At 35.5% G+C, this 17,835-nt stretch overlaps 1 protein-coding gene across 2 annotated transcripts in view; it reads left to right on the forward strand.

Moving 5' to 3' along the window:
* LOC115220758 (QRFP-like peptide receptor) overlaps positions 1 to 17,835 on the forward strand; it is a 222,347-nt gene that overhangs the window by 33,228 nt on the left and 171,284 nt on the right. Inside the window, exons 1-2 of one of the 2 annotated variants that reach the window (XM_036510581.1) lie at positions 264 to 315; positions 2,039 to 2,080. The gene's annotated coding sequence lies outside the window, so the exon portion shown is untranslated. Of the gene's footprint in view, positions 1 to 263; positions 316 to 2,038; positions 2,081 to 17,835 lie in introns of those variants that run through there. The other variant, XM_036510580.1, reaches the window with a different exon arrangement.

Raw genomic sequence — 17,835 nt, forward strand, 5'->3', positions numbered from 1 at the left:
CTCGGAATGATGAAAAGGGAAGATTACCTTGTTACAATTTGATCTTAATTTGCTAAAGTTTTAATTAAATACGCCAAGACATTTTATTTGATATCTCACTAACTGAGTCAATGCAACAGCTACTGATCAGCAAAGAATTGAAGAGGAAATGCTTAGTATGATATTATGGCACTCCATTGGTTGCGACGACGAGTTTTCCATTTGATCCAATCTAGAGAACAGCCAGCTCGTGAAAATAACGGTTGACCTTAACATAGTTCTAAGAAAGATTCAACGTGACAGAGAATGTTACAAAGCTAGCCCTTTGAAAAACTGGTACATGTCATTTTCAACGCTTGAGTGCAGTGGGGAAACGTAAGATAAAGTGTCTTGCCCAAGGACACAACTCGTCACTGTGTATCGAACTCACAATCGTGAGCCGAATATTATAACCACCGAGTCACGGTCCTTCACAAATGCTTCATCTAAAATTTATCTGTAATTAAATATGTTAAAAATTAGAACTTGAAAAGTCGCATTGTTTCGTTGATTCCAGCAAAAACATCCAATTCAAAGCAAATGTTAAAAGTTAATTGTGTTTGGTTTGAAAATTCGTCTAAAAATATCGTAAATGTAGGCACACGTTTCTTTTTATTAAGCCTTCTACTACGGAAAACAGATATATCAACTCAAAATTTCATTACCTTTTACTACGGAAAGCAGTTTTACATACTGAGCTGTCTTTTGTTGAGGAATGTCATGTTTGAAACTATTTTCTGCAGAGAGATGTCAAGTTTATTGAGGCAACGTGACTTGCAGAAAATACCAATTCTATTTTTGGTAGATATTTAATGTCGTTACAGGAAGAACCATGAAATTTAATTTCGCAGTGAGAAAGTTAAATGAAATACATTATTTAAATTGTACATGTTGGAGAGTAACATTTTCTCTATACTAGAGTATTATTAGCTTCCATCAAAAGCGATGTATCTGCATCATTGTTAAATCTAATTCCTTACTCCTCTTTGGAAAACTTCAGCTGTTTCCTTTGTACCAATTTCTGCTACTTTCCCTTTAAGTGTATCATCAAATGCACATCCTTGATGTCTGCCCATCCTTAGAAAAGACCGTAATCAAAGATACCAGATACAGGCACTAGAGTGGATTTGAAGCCAATGACTAACAAAATTTTCCGGAATGCCTAATTTGTTTCAAAATATGTCTGAGTAAGGCGGTGAGCTGGCAGAAACGTTAGCACGCTGGGAAAAATGCTTAGCGGTATTTCGTCTGCCGCTACGTTCTGAGTTCAAATTCCGCCGGGTTCGACTTTGCCTTTCATCCTTTCGAGTTCGATTAAATAAGTACCAGTTACGAACTGGGGTAGATGTAATCGACTTAATCCGTTTGTCTGTCCATGTTTGTCCCTTATATGTTTAGCCCCTTTGCGAGCAATAAAGAAACAAGAAACGTTAGCATGTCGAGCGATATGCTTAGCGTCTGTCTTTATGTTCTGAGTTCCAATTCCACCGGGGTCGACTTTGCCTTTCATCCTTTCGGGGTCAATACATTAAGTACCAGTTGCGTACTGAGGTCGATCTAATTTACTGGTCCCTTCCCCCAAATTTTGGGCTTTGTGCCTAGCGTAGAAAAAATGTGTCTGGTCACGCACATATTTCGTTCTGTCCGGTCTTTTTGTGGCGATGGTTTCTCCACTATTCCCCTTCAACAAAGACGATAGAAGTGTTATTCTACGAACATGTACAATCTAAACGAGCTACATCTGTTGATAATTATAATTATATCCACTTTTGCGTTACTTTCGTGATCACTCTTGTATATGGAATGCATAATTCAATAGTAGAAAATATTACTGTAGATAAAAACTATCATAAAATTGCTAAGACATTTACAGAAAATATCTGGTTAATTTTTGTTCTTCACAATATTACAGTGGCTATACTTCTAAAGAGAAAACTGGCGTCTATCCTTCATTAAATTTGTAGGAATCACATGTAAAATTGAAATTCACTTTATTTGCGATATTTTCGTTTATTTCCAGAATGAAACTTTAAGGAAGAAATACAACGCGAATCTGAAAGAGGTAAGTTAATATAGAATTAAAGATCTTTTGGTTCGGGTAAATATTGTACTAAATATCTGCTAACGTAGAACCAACATGAACTAATCTATAATTATCTGATATAATAATATTACTGTATTTAGAAGGATTTAATACGCTAAACTTTAGATTCTTTACAAATTATATTATAACCGATTTTGATTTTGTTCTGTTTTGGATTGTGAATATAATTCGCAGAGATTCCAGAAAAATTTTATATGACATAACGTTGTTTCTAAAAGTATTAGGAACCCAGATTAAAAAATATATATGTATATATATATATATATATATATATATATATATATATATATATATACATATAAATGGATGAATGAATTATCCTTTGTTTACCGTTAACTTGGAAAATTCAATAAACTGTTACCAACTCTGAACTCTTCCATATTCACTTCTCTAAGAATCACATTGTTAACACACTTATAGAGCGATCTTACAAATGTAAACACTGACAGAAACATACTTGTTACTCATATAAATGATTTCGCCAGTCTTTATAGTTTGAACAGTTAGTTTAACTTGCACTTTACTTCAATGGAGAAATCTCCTTCTAAGCCTTTGAACATTTTTTCAACCAACGTATCCCTCTCTATTTGTTCTCTACTTATTATTTCTTTAACACTTCTCTTTCTAGTATCTGCCTTTGACGTCAAATCTACTAAAGGTTTTTTTTCTAAATACTTAATAACGTTCTGTTTATCATTTAGGCAGTCATCGTATTTGTTATAATGTCTTGTTGTTGACATAGGCTCTCTTTCTTTCCTGATGAGAAGATTGTATTTTACACCATTTATTCCTTTGGAATAAAACCAATGTTGTCTTCGAAACATATGTCGAAAGTAAAAGAATTCTAATAACATCTTCGTTCAACTCCATTTATTTACTTATATATATATATATTAATTTATTATATAGAAGGAGCTTGCAATGTATTGAGTACCTTATTTACTGTGGTTAACCCCGAATCAACCCGGGACCTACATATATATATATATATATATATAATATATATATATATATATATATATATATTATATATATATATATATATATATATATATATATATGTATATTATATATTGATTTGTTAAACAACAGCAAGCTTTCAGGTTTGATCCCACCACTTGGCACCTATTTGGCACCTGCTTGGCATCTGATGCTATTCTACTTTGCTATACATACGTTTAGACCCCAAACTCCACTACGCGTCACATTTTACAGTGCATTTAATCCCACAACAAGCACTTTTTGCAGTTAAATTGGATTGACGGAAATTGTATGGCACCGTATTCGATGGAAAACGATGTTATATCAATTCGGAAGTGATTGATTTGGTGTTTTGGCTGAGTCTTACGATAGTAATCGGTCGACGGGTATGAAAATAATTATGAGACAATGTTTCTTCTACCAATTCCTGGCTGAGATTTTAACCAAAGATGTGTAGTAATTCAACAACCTTGGCTAGTATTTTTATATATTGATCCAGGAAGAATGAAACAAAGTTGACTCAGCGGGATTTGAACTCAGAAAGCAAAGCAAGCACCGGAGTATATATACCACAACGTATTTCAGCCGTTGTTTTAACGTCTCTGTCGATTTGTTACAATCATAAAAGCAGAAATATCTGTATCAAATTTTGGTCCCAGACCAGCAATTTCATGTATGTGGGGTGGGTGTAAGTAGATTACACCGACCCCAGCACTCAGCTGGTACTTATTTTATCGACCCCAATGGTCGATCTAGACAGAATGTGAATTCCGAGTGTCAAGATGGACAATATGCTGCTAAGGCTTTTTATTGCCCGATGTTTTAACGATCCTGCCACCTCACCACCCTAATAACATTGGAAATAGCAAAATGGCATCGTTTGTGTACATTTTTGTCTTTTAGAAATGGCAAAGCGTCTGGCTAAAATTTAGCATAAACTTATAACGTTCTGTGTTCAAATCCAACCAGGATCCACTTGATTATTTATTTCTCTCCTCTTCAGCTTGTCCAATAATTGCGAACCCGACGTTAATGTTAAAATGTTAATAGGCTCGCATTGAATGTGATTAACCTCCCCACCCAAATTTTATATAAATATCGATAAATATTTGAATCATTCGCTATGTTGGACCATTGAACTCAATTTTATTTTCATTCTCTATATTTATTTCTTCGTATTCCTTTCTGTTGCATAGCGTAGCCTCGAAACGTAAGACTTTCCATTTTCCCCGAGTGTCAAACTAATACACTCACTTATTGTTCCTACACGTGTCTTCGTCTTTTGTCTTTCTATAAATTTGTACTATATATATATAGTGTTACGTTCCCGCGATAGGTGAAAATCCGCGAAGTAAATACAGTACTGTATAATAATAATAATTTTTTTATAATTTGTATATCTTTATTTTATAATAAATACAGGAGACGGAAGAATCGACGTAACCTTTATAATAAACCACGATAGGTGAACCGCGATAGGTGAACCGCTATATGGCGAGGGAATACTGTCCGGTATATATATTTCCTTCTCAGCCACATAGTTCGAGGTTCAGCCTCACTGTGTGGCACCTTGGGCAAGTTACTTCTTCTACAGCGTTGGGCCGACTAAAGCCTTGTGAATGGATTTGGTAAACGGATACTGAAAGAAGCCTGTCGTATATATATATATATATATATATATATATATATATATATATATATATATATATATATACATATATCTATGTATATGTGTGTGTCTCTATATACCTCATCACCGCTTGACAACCAGTGTTGGTGTGTTTACGTCTAAGTAACATAGCAGTTCGGCAAGAGATACCGATAGAACAAGTACTAGGTTTAAGAAATACTTTCTAGTGTCAAGGCGGTGCTCCAGCATGATCGCACTCAAATGTCTTAAACAAGTAAAAGAATAAAGGAATATATATATAATTTTTTATTATTTTATTATTTTATTTGTTTCAGTCATTTACTTGCGACCATGCTGGAGCACCGTCATTTAGTGGAACAAATCGATCCCAGGACTTATTCTTTGTAAGCCGAGTACTTATTCTATCGGTCTTTTTGCCGAACCGCTAGGTTACGGGGACCTAAACTCACCACCATCGGCTGCTAAGTGATGGTGGAGGGACAGGCACATACACACACACAAATCCACTCATAAGGCTTTGGTCGGCCCGAGGTTATATATATATATATATATATATATATATATATATATATATACTGATTGTTGGTAGGGACAGCATGTTTCGTTTTGCAGCCATAATATTCTACCACGTATGTTAAAAGCTTATAAATCAATAATGGTATATGCATATACAGCCATTCCCTATTTTCTGCCTTCAATCGCTTTCTCTACATATTCGTATACACAACAGCGTAACTTTCAGTTTTGACTCTAATATTTATCGCAAATCTGTAGAGATAACTTTAAAAAGTGATGCGTGCGTGTGCATATGTGTGTGCATGTGTGTGCGCGTGTGTATGCGCATGTGTGTGGGGATGTTGTACTAATTAAAAAAATTATAATGAGTGTAATCAAATGATATCTTTAATGACAAACAATGGTAGATTCTACACTTACTGATATCACATTATTATTTGAATATTTCATTGGAATAGGAAATAAAGAGCGAATGGTGGCTGTTCACTGGAAAGTGCCTCTTGACTGTCATGAAAAACGAGAGGGAGGAGCTTAACTGAAAAGCAAGAGGCCAAGAGTGGTGGTGACACGGCCACCACAGACGCCCCGCCAAAAAGAGAGTATTACGGTTGAGGTTTGAAGCATCCAACTAACGCTAGACACCGTTTTGATGTCAGTCCCTGTTGGTGAAAGCAACATTCGATAAATATAAACGGAGACACATTTGCCTGTTGTAATCGTTCCCATGGAGAAAGATATTTTCTCAGTAGATGTCTTTCTTCCAATATTGAGCCAAAAGACGTTATGTGGATTTGCTAAGAGATGGTGCTAGCCTCATCGTGGCCGAGCGACTGACTAGAAATTGCAGCTTAAAATCGCAATAACAACAAAGAACTCAACTATATAGTCCGGTGGACAGTAACGGAGGAGAGTATTTATATGAGGGATACTGCACGCCATAACACAGGTTAGATTTTTTGGCAAATTTTCTCATTTATTTATTTGTTTATTTGTTATAATTCATTTGTGTGTGCGTGAGCATTACCAACTTTTCCTATTACGATGTCACAGGCTAGTGGCACCGTTTCGGCATTATTTACCTTAATAGAAACGTTTTAAATAGAATTGGATGAAAATGACGATGTATAACTTTTATGTCCTATAAATATATATATATATATATATATATATATATAGAGAGAGAGAGAGAATTCCCCAAAAACAAAAGACGAAGACAGGTGGTGTAGACAACAAACAGATGTATTAGTATAATGCTCGAGAAGTGAAAAAGTCTTCAACATTTCGAGCTTACGATCTTCTACAGAAAGAAACAAGGAGGGAAAATAATATATATTCACTATACATTATACAAAAAAGCACACGCACACTCACACACGTGCGTGCGCGAGCACACACACACGTGCGTGCGCGCGCACACACACACACACACACACACACACACACACACACACACACAAACACACACACGAACGCACGCGCGCACAAATATATGTCAATGTAAAGTAATTTAAAATGGTTCTTCGGAATAGCGGAGAAGATCCGGGATGGTGTTGACCATCCATAACGATAACAAATTAGATGGAAACATTACCCGGAGCGTTTTAACGACGCCACTTGTAAACGAGCCATGTTTATTTAACACAAGAAACTCTTTGAGACTCGTGTGCTAAACCAAAATAAGTCTCGTCTGTCTGAGACAAAATTTTACAGCAATTGCTGTTTTGCGTTTGTATTATTGATTGTAAATGTTATCCACATCATTATTGTTAACATTGAATCTAAATCAACAATAGTCAACATAGGTTTTGCATCCTTTATCTGTTCAGATATTGCCCAGTTATTGTTAATAAAGGCCATCACTTTGAAAACGGTATGACGAAAAGTTGCATTTAATACCATCCTTGTACATAGAAATATCGAGAAAGGGAAAGAGAGAATGGGGAGAATAGGGAGAATAAAGGGGAATAAGTAGTGCTACAGAGGCCCTATATTAATATGTTTTGTTTTTTTGTTGTTGTTTTTATCGATGCTGAGAGAATAAAAGTGAAATACACTTCCCTGGTATTTGAACTCAGAGCGCAGACATTCCGAAGCAACATGGCAACGCAGTCCATTCACTGCTCTGTCGATTCAGTAAATCGACTAATTTCTATATATACATGTACACCCACGCGTACAAACATACATACATACAGATATATATATAGATAGATAGATAGATAGATAGATAGATAGATAGATAGATAGAGATAGAAAGATAGAGAGATAGTGAGATGCCTACATACATACATACATACATACGTAATACATAATTTTACATATAGGTATAATATATATATGTATATATATATATATGTATATATATATATATGCACACACATTCACAAATATGTATAAGCCACTGTGTTTCCTAATTACATGTATGCATATATGAATCTACTTAACGTATATATGTAATATCCATATATATGTATACATATAAATACATAGAGATAAATAGATGTACGTCTACATTTATTTTTTTGTATAGGTGTGTACACGCATACACATGCGCACACTTGGGTATATATGTGTGAATGAGGGGTATGATACCGAGATTTCTAATCACATACATTCATATATACATGCAGAAGATATGAATGTACATACATGCTTAAGTATGTATATACACATACACTTATGCATGCATACATACATACATACATACATACATACATACATACATACATACATACATACATACATACATACATGCGCGCTGTTTTCAGAATCATGACGATGTTTTATGAATATAATTATAAAATGCCACGTTTTGCCAGAGGGTTGAAGCGAAAAGCAACAATAGATGTTTATGGCTAATCTTTTTTGCAATTTATTTTCTACGTTTCTCACCTTTTCAGTTTTATTATCAATCACTAACATTGAAGATATTAGTTGTGAAGTGTATTAAACACTTCTTTATCTTCTTCTTTTAATTCACAGCCGTCTTTCGCTCTTCAATTATGAAGAGAACATTTGTTGTGAAAGCTTTAAACCTAAAGAAACGATTTACAAGTTAACTTTATCACACATAAAAATTCTGCTGCTATAGAATTCAATTGGATTAATTTCCAATGTTATATTTTTTCTGCAACTATTAAAATTCTTTTAGTATATTTCAAGATTGGTGTTAAAGCGATAATTATAAATTTTAGTTAGCACGAAGAAAAATATATTAATCATAATAATTCTTTAGCAATGACTTTTTCAAATGGATTATTTTTAATTGAATTTATTTTATATTCTTGGTAGAATTATTTCTATACTTATTTTTGTCAACAACAAACAATTTTGCGCACAATTGGTCAAATAATGAGTTATATCTGATAACGTTCAAGGCACGAATATATATTAGACAATCATAGTATCTTGGCACTCCGTCGGTTACGACGACTAGGGTTCCAGTTGATCCGATCAACGGAACAGCCTGCTCGTGAAATTAATGTGCAAGTGGCTGAACACTCCACAGACACGTGTATCCCTTAACGTAGTTCTCGTGTAGATTCAGCGTGAAACAGAATGTGTCAAGGCTGGCCCCTTTGAAATACAGGTACAACAGAAAGAGGAAGGAAAAGTGAGATAAAGACTACAAGGTTCGCCACCACCCCTGGCGGAGCTTCGTGGAGCTTTAGGTGTTTTCGTTCAATAAACATTCACAACGCCCGGTCTGGGAATCGAAACCGCAATCCTACGACCGCGAGTCTGCTGCCCTAATCGCTGGGCTATTGCGCCTTCTCAACCGTAGTATATACGCACAGGAAGAAGTACACACCAACATAACTATATTCGTGCATGTAATTATATGAATATAACTATGTGTTTCTTTTTGGAAATGGTGAATCTCGAAGCAAATGAAGCTATAAATAATAGCATGTAAATATTAGGTTAAAAGCTTTTTGACATAAAATGTGTTCATGATGTCAAAAATCTATGTCTTTCAACATGGATCATATGTCAATATCCGAAAATATCCATCCAATTAAATGCAGCGATTCACTAATGAATAGATCTTCGCTGGCGTCAGTCCCCGTCTGTGCTATTGATTTCCAATGTAGCCTTGTTACCTGTCACCGCGTCTTTGTGCTTCAACCGGATTGTTTATCTTTCATCTCATAACCAAACATCTTCGAACGGAATATTTCAACACCGAGTTGCCTCCCTTCTCTGGACCTACTTAAATCAATGAAGGTTTCCTTACACCACTGTCAATCTCATTCTGGAACTCATGGCTTCCTCCTGAATGAAGCTCTATCGGAGCTTGCCTTTTCATTCGGTGTTCCTAAGGCGTTGTCCCTCATCCGTAATGAATGTCTTCAAAGCTTTACTCTGATTTGTTTGAATCATATCTGCCATGACTCCGATAGCTGCTCTAAGGAAGATAAAACCATTTATTACTCTCTATATTCTCAGTCTCTCTTGGACCGTCGTGTTTTTCGCCCCACAATTGCACTTCAAGTATCAAGTTAACTTTTCTTATTCTTCGAACTAGTTTCTTACAAAGTCTATCACCATTACTGAGTCTGCTGCACATATAGATGATGCAGTAGACTCTGAGTTGCGATTGATTTGGCCGTTATTTCTAGCAATTTTCGAGGCTACAAAAGATGCTTTTTTATTGACAAGAGTGATTTTATAAACGTTTATATTTGAAACATCAGTATTCATGGCACTCCAGGATCTCTCATACTTACAAGAATTAACCGCTTTGCTCCCAAGCAAAGGTTTCAGCAGCACCGTTACTCTCTTATTAAGCTTTTGCAAAATGACATATTTCAGTTGTTATTTCAGTGACAAAGTAGCTGGAAAACACTCTAAATCCTGCGATAGTATCTGGTTGTCTAAATTTGGCGTTGGCAAACTCCTTACATCGTTCAGCCATTCATAGAATCGTTGATAAAGTATCAACCCCCTCCAAACATCTACATTTCTGAAATAAAATTCAACGTATAATTAATGTAAAGAAAAGTTCTCCATTTAAAAAGAATAATTCGTTCCTTCTTTTGTGTCTTTACCGCTTGTTAATAAGAAACAGTTTAAGGAACTTGATGGAAATGCCTAACGAAATTGAGAAAAAAAAGCAATAAAAATATGTCCTATTGTATTGATATGATGGATGAAGGAGGTTCATAATCAACAAATGCCATCATAGTAGACACAGGCGTGACTGTGTGGTACCTTGGGCAAGTGACTTTTGCTATAGCCTCGGGGCGTTGGGCAGCTGATGATGGGGATATGTTGGATTGTTGGTATGGCTGATATTGTATGTGCGGAATAGTTTTATAAAACATCCATCTGATACACATACACACGCACACACACACGCATGTATGTATATTTGTGTGTTTGTGTGTGGATGTGTATCTTTATGTCCGTCTTTGACCCTCACCACCGCTTGACAATCGGCGTTAGTTTGTTTGCGTCCCTGTAGCAACAGAGATTCGGCAAAAGACACCGATAGAAGTACCAACCTTAAAAAACGGTACTGGGTTCGAATCGTTCGTGCAAAATATTTTCAAGGCGGTGCTCCAGCATGGCCGGAGTCTAGTGACGGAGAAAAAAGTAAAAGAAAAGAAAAAGATAGAGCATAATGTTGAAAAAAAGGGCAGAAACAGCTGTACTTTAAGACCAGCATTATATGATCCTATTTTTCAGTTTTTTAAAGAAAATAAGAGACGCTTTTTGGACGGTTAGGGCATTACTTTTTGCCCCTCGAGTGACCAGGTAATAGCACCTCTTTTCTCTATTTCCACAGGTATCGCGCTGAATGCGAAGTTTGAAGAGTGTAGATTATCTTGGGGAATACAAAAAATTGGGAGATGAGATGAGAATAAATGCTATCAAGCCTTTCCTTCAGTGTTTTCGTAAGGAATATGGAAGTTTTTTACAGATATTTCGGTTCTTATGACAGCAGAAAACACTACAGAGGAACTCTTAACGGAACCGTTGCATTATGAAAATATCCAAACACGAAATAAACAAAATAAACATCAACGAATCAACGAGTAGTAGTAGTAGAAGTGGTAGTAGTAGTGGTGGTAGTAGTAGTGGTGGTAGTAGTAGTGGTGGTAGTAGTAGTGGTGGTAGTAGTAGTAGTAGTAGTAGTAGTAGTAGTAGTAGTAGTAGTAATGCTGGTGTTGGTGGTGGTGGTGGCGATGGATTTTCTTGTTGTATTCATAACTTTATGAATGTTAAAGTGTATGAATGCTTTCAGTGATCCAAAGAAACAATAATTGTTATTGATCCATGCACCGCGCACACATTATGAAAATCGCGTACATGAACGCACATATACATACACATGCACATTGAACATTGCATATATACTCGTGTGTATGTATGTATACATGTTTACATTTATATATACCTGTATATATATATATATATATACATGCATATATATTTAATATATATTTATATATTTTATATATATATATATATACAACGTGCATATATGTATGTATATACATATATGTATAAAAATATATATGTACATATATATATATATATGTATATATATACACACAATGTTTTGTATGCGTTTATACCTACACATATATGGACATTTACATGTGCACATCGATATGGATATACGTATATATATATATATATATATATATATATATATATATATATATATATATATATATATATATATATATATGTGTGTGTGTATATATATATATATATATATATATATATATATATATATATATATGTATATATATATATATATATATATATATATATGTATGTATATATATATGTATATATATGTATATATATATATGCGTGTATGTATATAAATATATGTATATATATATAAATATATATATATTTATATGCATATATATACACATGCACACATTTATACGAATATAATCTACTTATGCATACAGTGTATATACACATGTATATTTGCGTATGTGCATATCATAGGATGTGGACCCAGATTCACACTCACGCACACACACATATGCATATCCTCATGCACAACCACGCTGAAGCACAAACGCACCGAGTCTCTGTAATTTTCCAGCTAACAGCAACGACATTCATAGCAGCAGCAACATCAACCACAAGAACAATACCAACAACAACAACAACAACACTACCAATAGCAACAACAACACTAACGACAACATCTATTTGTTATGATTACTTTGAGTAAAACTTGTCGTTGTGTTGTTTACTAAGATAAGCAATCTCGTATCTCCGATGTGCAGCTGCAACATGTTGCAACATTTATTGCAAGTTATAAAACTGCATCTCCTATCCCTGCATCTCAAACAGAATATATTGTAGATATATAGCAATCAGTTGCTGCTTCAATATTGCATCGATATAAGCTGCAGTGAGTGTGCAGCGTACAATGTAATATGCAGGCTCGTTGCATAAACAGGTTTCTATAAATACGGAGAATATTTGTAAGTCAATGAGATTTGATAACAGCATCGATATCTTCTCGTATGTCTTGTCGTCCTGTATTAATTATGGTAAATAAAACATTGTAACTGGAAGCAATTGCAGAGATTTGAATCTTTATAGTCGAATACTGAAGCTAGTTATCTTGCCTTTCATTTTTAGAGGCAAAAACGTAAGAAAGGAGAGCATGCCCCTAAGGTTTCCCTTCTAAAAATATATTTAATTCTTTATTGCCCACAAAGGGCTAAACATAGAAGGGACAAACAAGGACAGACAAAGGGATGAAGTCGATTACATCGACTCAGTGCGTAAATGGTACTTATTTAATCGACCCCGAAAGGATGAAAGGCAAAGTCGACCTCGGCGGAATTTGTACTCAGGACGTAGTGGCCGACGAAATACCACGAAACATTTCACCTGGCGTGCTAACGATGCTGCCAGCTCACCGCCTTTTCTAAAAATATATTCAGTAGTTGACACACACACACGAACACATACACACACACAGGTATGTATATTTGTGAGTTCGCGTGTGGGTGTGTGGCATATAAACTATCCACATGGGCGGGACGGCATCCCTTTCATGATTTTTACCAGCTGAGTTGAGTACAATGAAATAAAGTCAGGATCGTTACATTCCGTAGTGCGATTGACCCCAAAACGCTTCATCATCTTATTTAGCCATTTTGAATGAAGAGCAAGTTCTCTCGTCCTGTATCATGCTTCCAGCAGGATGACATGGAGGTTTTGTGAACAGCTCGAAACATAACTGAAATCCAGTCGGTTGCAAATGGAGCACCAACCTTGAAAAGTATATCAGGACGATACGGATTACTCATTTAGGACTGGAATCAAATATTGGTAAAAGTTACACGACAACAGAAGATGATTGAAATCAATACAAAGGAGTTCAAATGGTTGGAAGAACTTGATATAAATCTATGAACCAAGGAGATGTTATCGAGGAGAATCTTGCAACGGAATTGCGAGCAGTGTTACTACAACTAGATGTGTATCGGATATTGCAATCGTTTAGTGATAATTCCTTGAGTCATCGGAGAAAATTATCATGGTTAGATTTTGTGACTAGAGTAATTAGTAAAGATAATTAATGATTAATGTAAAATAGTTTCAAATGAAATAGTTCTTCATTTTCTAAATCTTTTTATCTCGTCTATTGATGAAGGTGTAAATCAAGAAAGAAATCCGGAGGAGAAAGTGAGGAGGTTTATTAAACTGTAAAAAGGCACCCGCAGTTTCAGTCAGGAATCAGGATGTATAGGGGAACTTTAGATAAGATTATTAAGATAGATAGATAGGTAGATAGATAGAGAGGGAAGAGAGAGGGAGTGAGAATGGGAAACCAGGTGGGCGCTGGTGTCAAAGGAGGCGGTGGGGTGCTGTAAGGAAAAAGGAGGGAGGAAGGCGGTGGATTGGGGGTTGCTATGAATTCATTATAATATTATTATAGTATTGTATACATATATGATATTATATTAAATATCAAATACGTCTTAGTACATATATTAGTTAGTAAAATATAAAATATTTATTTATGCTGAAAAATAGAAGTAGTAGTAGTAGAAGTGGTAGTAGTAGTAGTAGTAGTAGTAGTAGTAGTAGTAGTAGTAGTAGTAGTAATGCTGGTGTTGGTGTTGGTGGTAATGCGGTGGGGGGGGACAGAAAGTTTGAGAACCTCTGCTCTACATGAATAGCATCGTTTTTTGTTTTCAGTAGAAAAGTAAACTTTAGCATGGATTGGAGTCGTTCTGAGAAATAAGTCACCCATTTAAAGGAAGAACCGATCAATCACTGTAGTCTTTGTAGATGTTTAGCATTTGAAGATGACGTGGAATCAATGAAGGGTTACAGGCTCTTGGAGTCAGACTGCAGTGTGTTGTCTTTTAAATAGGAACTGGTTGGTTATTTGATGATGACGTTAGTCGTTGGTAAATTTAATGTTGAATGTCTGAAACTGAGAACATATTTAACCGAATTCCCTTCATGTTCCCCGATGGTTTTGTCAACGATATTAATAACATCGATAAGGCGTGAACTTGTGTCATAACATTATAAGCAATTACACTATTATAAGCTATTAAACTATTAATCAGTCTTTGAAAGTCAGTCAGGGCATTAGTAAGCACCAAAGGCTAACTTGGTAAACTCGAATAAGTCTCAGCCTGAAATGCAGTGAATCACTTACCGCCAATTTTGATGTGCGATCTGTTGGTTTGCTGCATCAGATTTAGTTTACTGTAGAATTTATTGTCGGACATAAAACATCGTCGTAGATGTTTGATAGAAAGTAGTGGCTAGGCATCTAGAAAACCGTATCGATTAATCGTTTGTGTGTAATCGATAACAAAGCAGTGTTTGCCATTGTTTCATGTACTCACTATGGAGATATGAACTCAATAATATCACCATCAAGAAGTCATTTATAGTCTTCCTTCAGAGATGTTTCATATTTCATGAAATACAGAGGAGCGACAAGATTTATTAGCAGTTCGTTTCAATTGTACTGGTGGAAGGAATTCGTTTCAATTGTACTGGTGGAGATCAACGACATATGAAGTAGTGGAGCTTTCAGTGAAGCTCTGAGTATTATCATCACAGTTTCGAGTCCTTTAAGAAACGCCATGTACCAAAATTAACAAACAACACAATTTTGGCAAATCATTTAAATGTTGCTTTTCGTAAAATGAACCGACAAAAAAAAGTTGGAAAGAAAGAAAAAGAAAAAGATTTTAAAGAAATAGCAAATGTAGATTAGTATATCAGGACAAATCGAAGACATTGCTAGCAAGATGAGAGAGAGAAACAGAAAGAGAGAGAGAGAGAGAGATGCCTGCCAAGAATTTCATCCATCAAACTGGCGACATTCCACCTATCGAATAAGGTAACAATACATTAGACAGCCAAAGAGATACTGCTAATACTTCCATTCAAGACCGTTTTCCTAATGGTCTGATTTTGTAATATCGATGTTAATAATTTTTAACCAAAATGTGGGATAGACATAGATTTGATGGAGGAGATATCCTCCAAATAACATTTCAGATGAAAGGAGTTGGATTATTTTTACTACAAATCTTTGGTCAGACTCTATGTTCTAAATTCTAAGCAAAAGTTTCAAAGAAAATTTTGTAGAATATGGTCAGATGAGATCCCAAAAACAAATGTGTGTCTAATAGCTGGACATGTAAAGTCTTCTTCCGGTTGTTGTCGCAACTGCAACTGGAATCTACAATAAATTTAATTCTGTTATTTACTAAACATCACATTCCGGAAAATATATCAATTCAGTAGTTGTGTGTGAGTAGATAGTGTGGTGGTGGAGCACGTGGCTTAGTGATTAGGGTGTTGCACTCATAAACGTAGGGTTGTGGTTTCGATACCTCGACCGGGAACGGTTTGTGTTCTTCAGCAAGACACTTCACTTCATTGTACTCTATTTAGCTGGCAAAAATCATGAAATGGGCGCCGTTCCGCCCATGTGGAGAATTTATATGCCACGGAAACCGTCATGACTCGAGAAGGCTACCTCACATTTTTACTAATAAGTATGTGTGAGTGTGTGTGCGTCTGTGCATGTATGCATGTGTACATATGTCTATTTATGTAGGTGTATGTGTATATATGTGCAGGAGTGGCTGCGTGGTAAGTAGCTTGCTTACCAGCCACATGGTTTCGGGTTCAGCCTCACTGCGTGACACCTTGGGTAAGTGTCTTTTACTATAGCCTCAGGCCCAGTAAAGGCTTGTGAGAGAATTTGGTAAACGGAAACTGAAAGAAGTCCGTCGTATATATATGTATATAAATATATGTATATATAATATATTATATATATATATATATATATATATATATCTTTCACCACGACCAGCTTTTATTACTCTGAAAGACCATAAAGCCAATTTTAGTAGAAACCCCAAATGTAGATTGATAAATCCGGCTAAAACTGAGATAGGAATTATTAGCAAAAATATTTTGGACCGTATTTTAGTTAAGTTAGCGAAGTAGACTTGAGAATTTGGAAGAATAGTAAGTCAGTCATAGAGTGGTTTAAAGGTATTAGCTATAAGAATAATTGTAGTTTCACACAATTCGACATTATTGACTTTTACCCGTCAATATCTAGGACGTTGCTCCTAAGGGCATTGGACTTCGCCAAGCAATATGTCAACATCGATAGCTCGGAAATTGATATTATTATGCATGCAAGGAAATCGCTTCTTTGTTTCGAGGATTTCACCTGGATTAAGAAGACCGAGGATTCTCTTTTCGATGTACCGACGGGGCTGAGTTATGTATGCTCATAGGAGCCTTTATTCTCCATAATCTAAAAATAGAATTCCCTTTTATAGATGCAGGTTTATATAGGGATGACGGCCTTATAGCCACGCATAATCTAAACGGCCATGAATCAGATAGACTTAGGAAGGACCTCATAGCTTTCTTTCAAAGGATGGGCTTACGGGTTACGATAGATGCTAACCTGAATAGTGTAGATTTTTTAGACGTAACTTTTAATGTAAGATCGGATAGATTTAAACCTTTCCGTAAGCCCAATGAAAAGCTATCGTATATTAGCAAAGATTCGAACCATCCACCAGTTATCCTTAGGAACTTAGTCAGCAATGTAGGTAGAAGAATATCTTCAATTTCTTCGGACGAGGCAGCATTCCATAATGCTGCACCTTATTACGATAGCGCATTAAAGAATAGTGGATTCTCTGAGAAGATCCAGTTCAACCAGCTTAATGCTGATAATAATGCTGCACGAAGAACTAGGACCAGGAAAGTTTTGTGGTTCAACCCGGCTTTCAATTTGGCCGTAAAGACTAATATAGGTAAGGAATTTTTGAGATTAGTCTCTAAGCATTTTAAGCAGGGTCATAAATTCTATAGGATTTTTAATAGAAGAACCCTGAAGGTTAGCTATTTTTGTTGCAGAAATTTCGCCTCTTACATTAGCCAACATAATAGGAAGCTAATTGAGATTAGACATGGTGCCGAGCCCATTAAGAAATGCAATTTCAAAAACGAAAGCTCCTGTCCGTTAGAAGGGAAATGTCTAGTGAAAGGAGTAGTTTATAGA

The sequence above is a fragment of the Octopus sinensis genome, linkage group LG17, assembly GCF_006345805.1.
Source record: "Octopus sinensis linkage group LG17, ASM634580v1, whole genome shotgun sequence".
Lineage (NCBI taxonomy): Eukaryota > Metazoa > Mollusca > Cephalopoda > Octopoda > Octopodidae > Octopus > Octopus sinensis.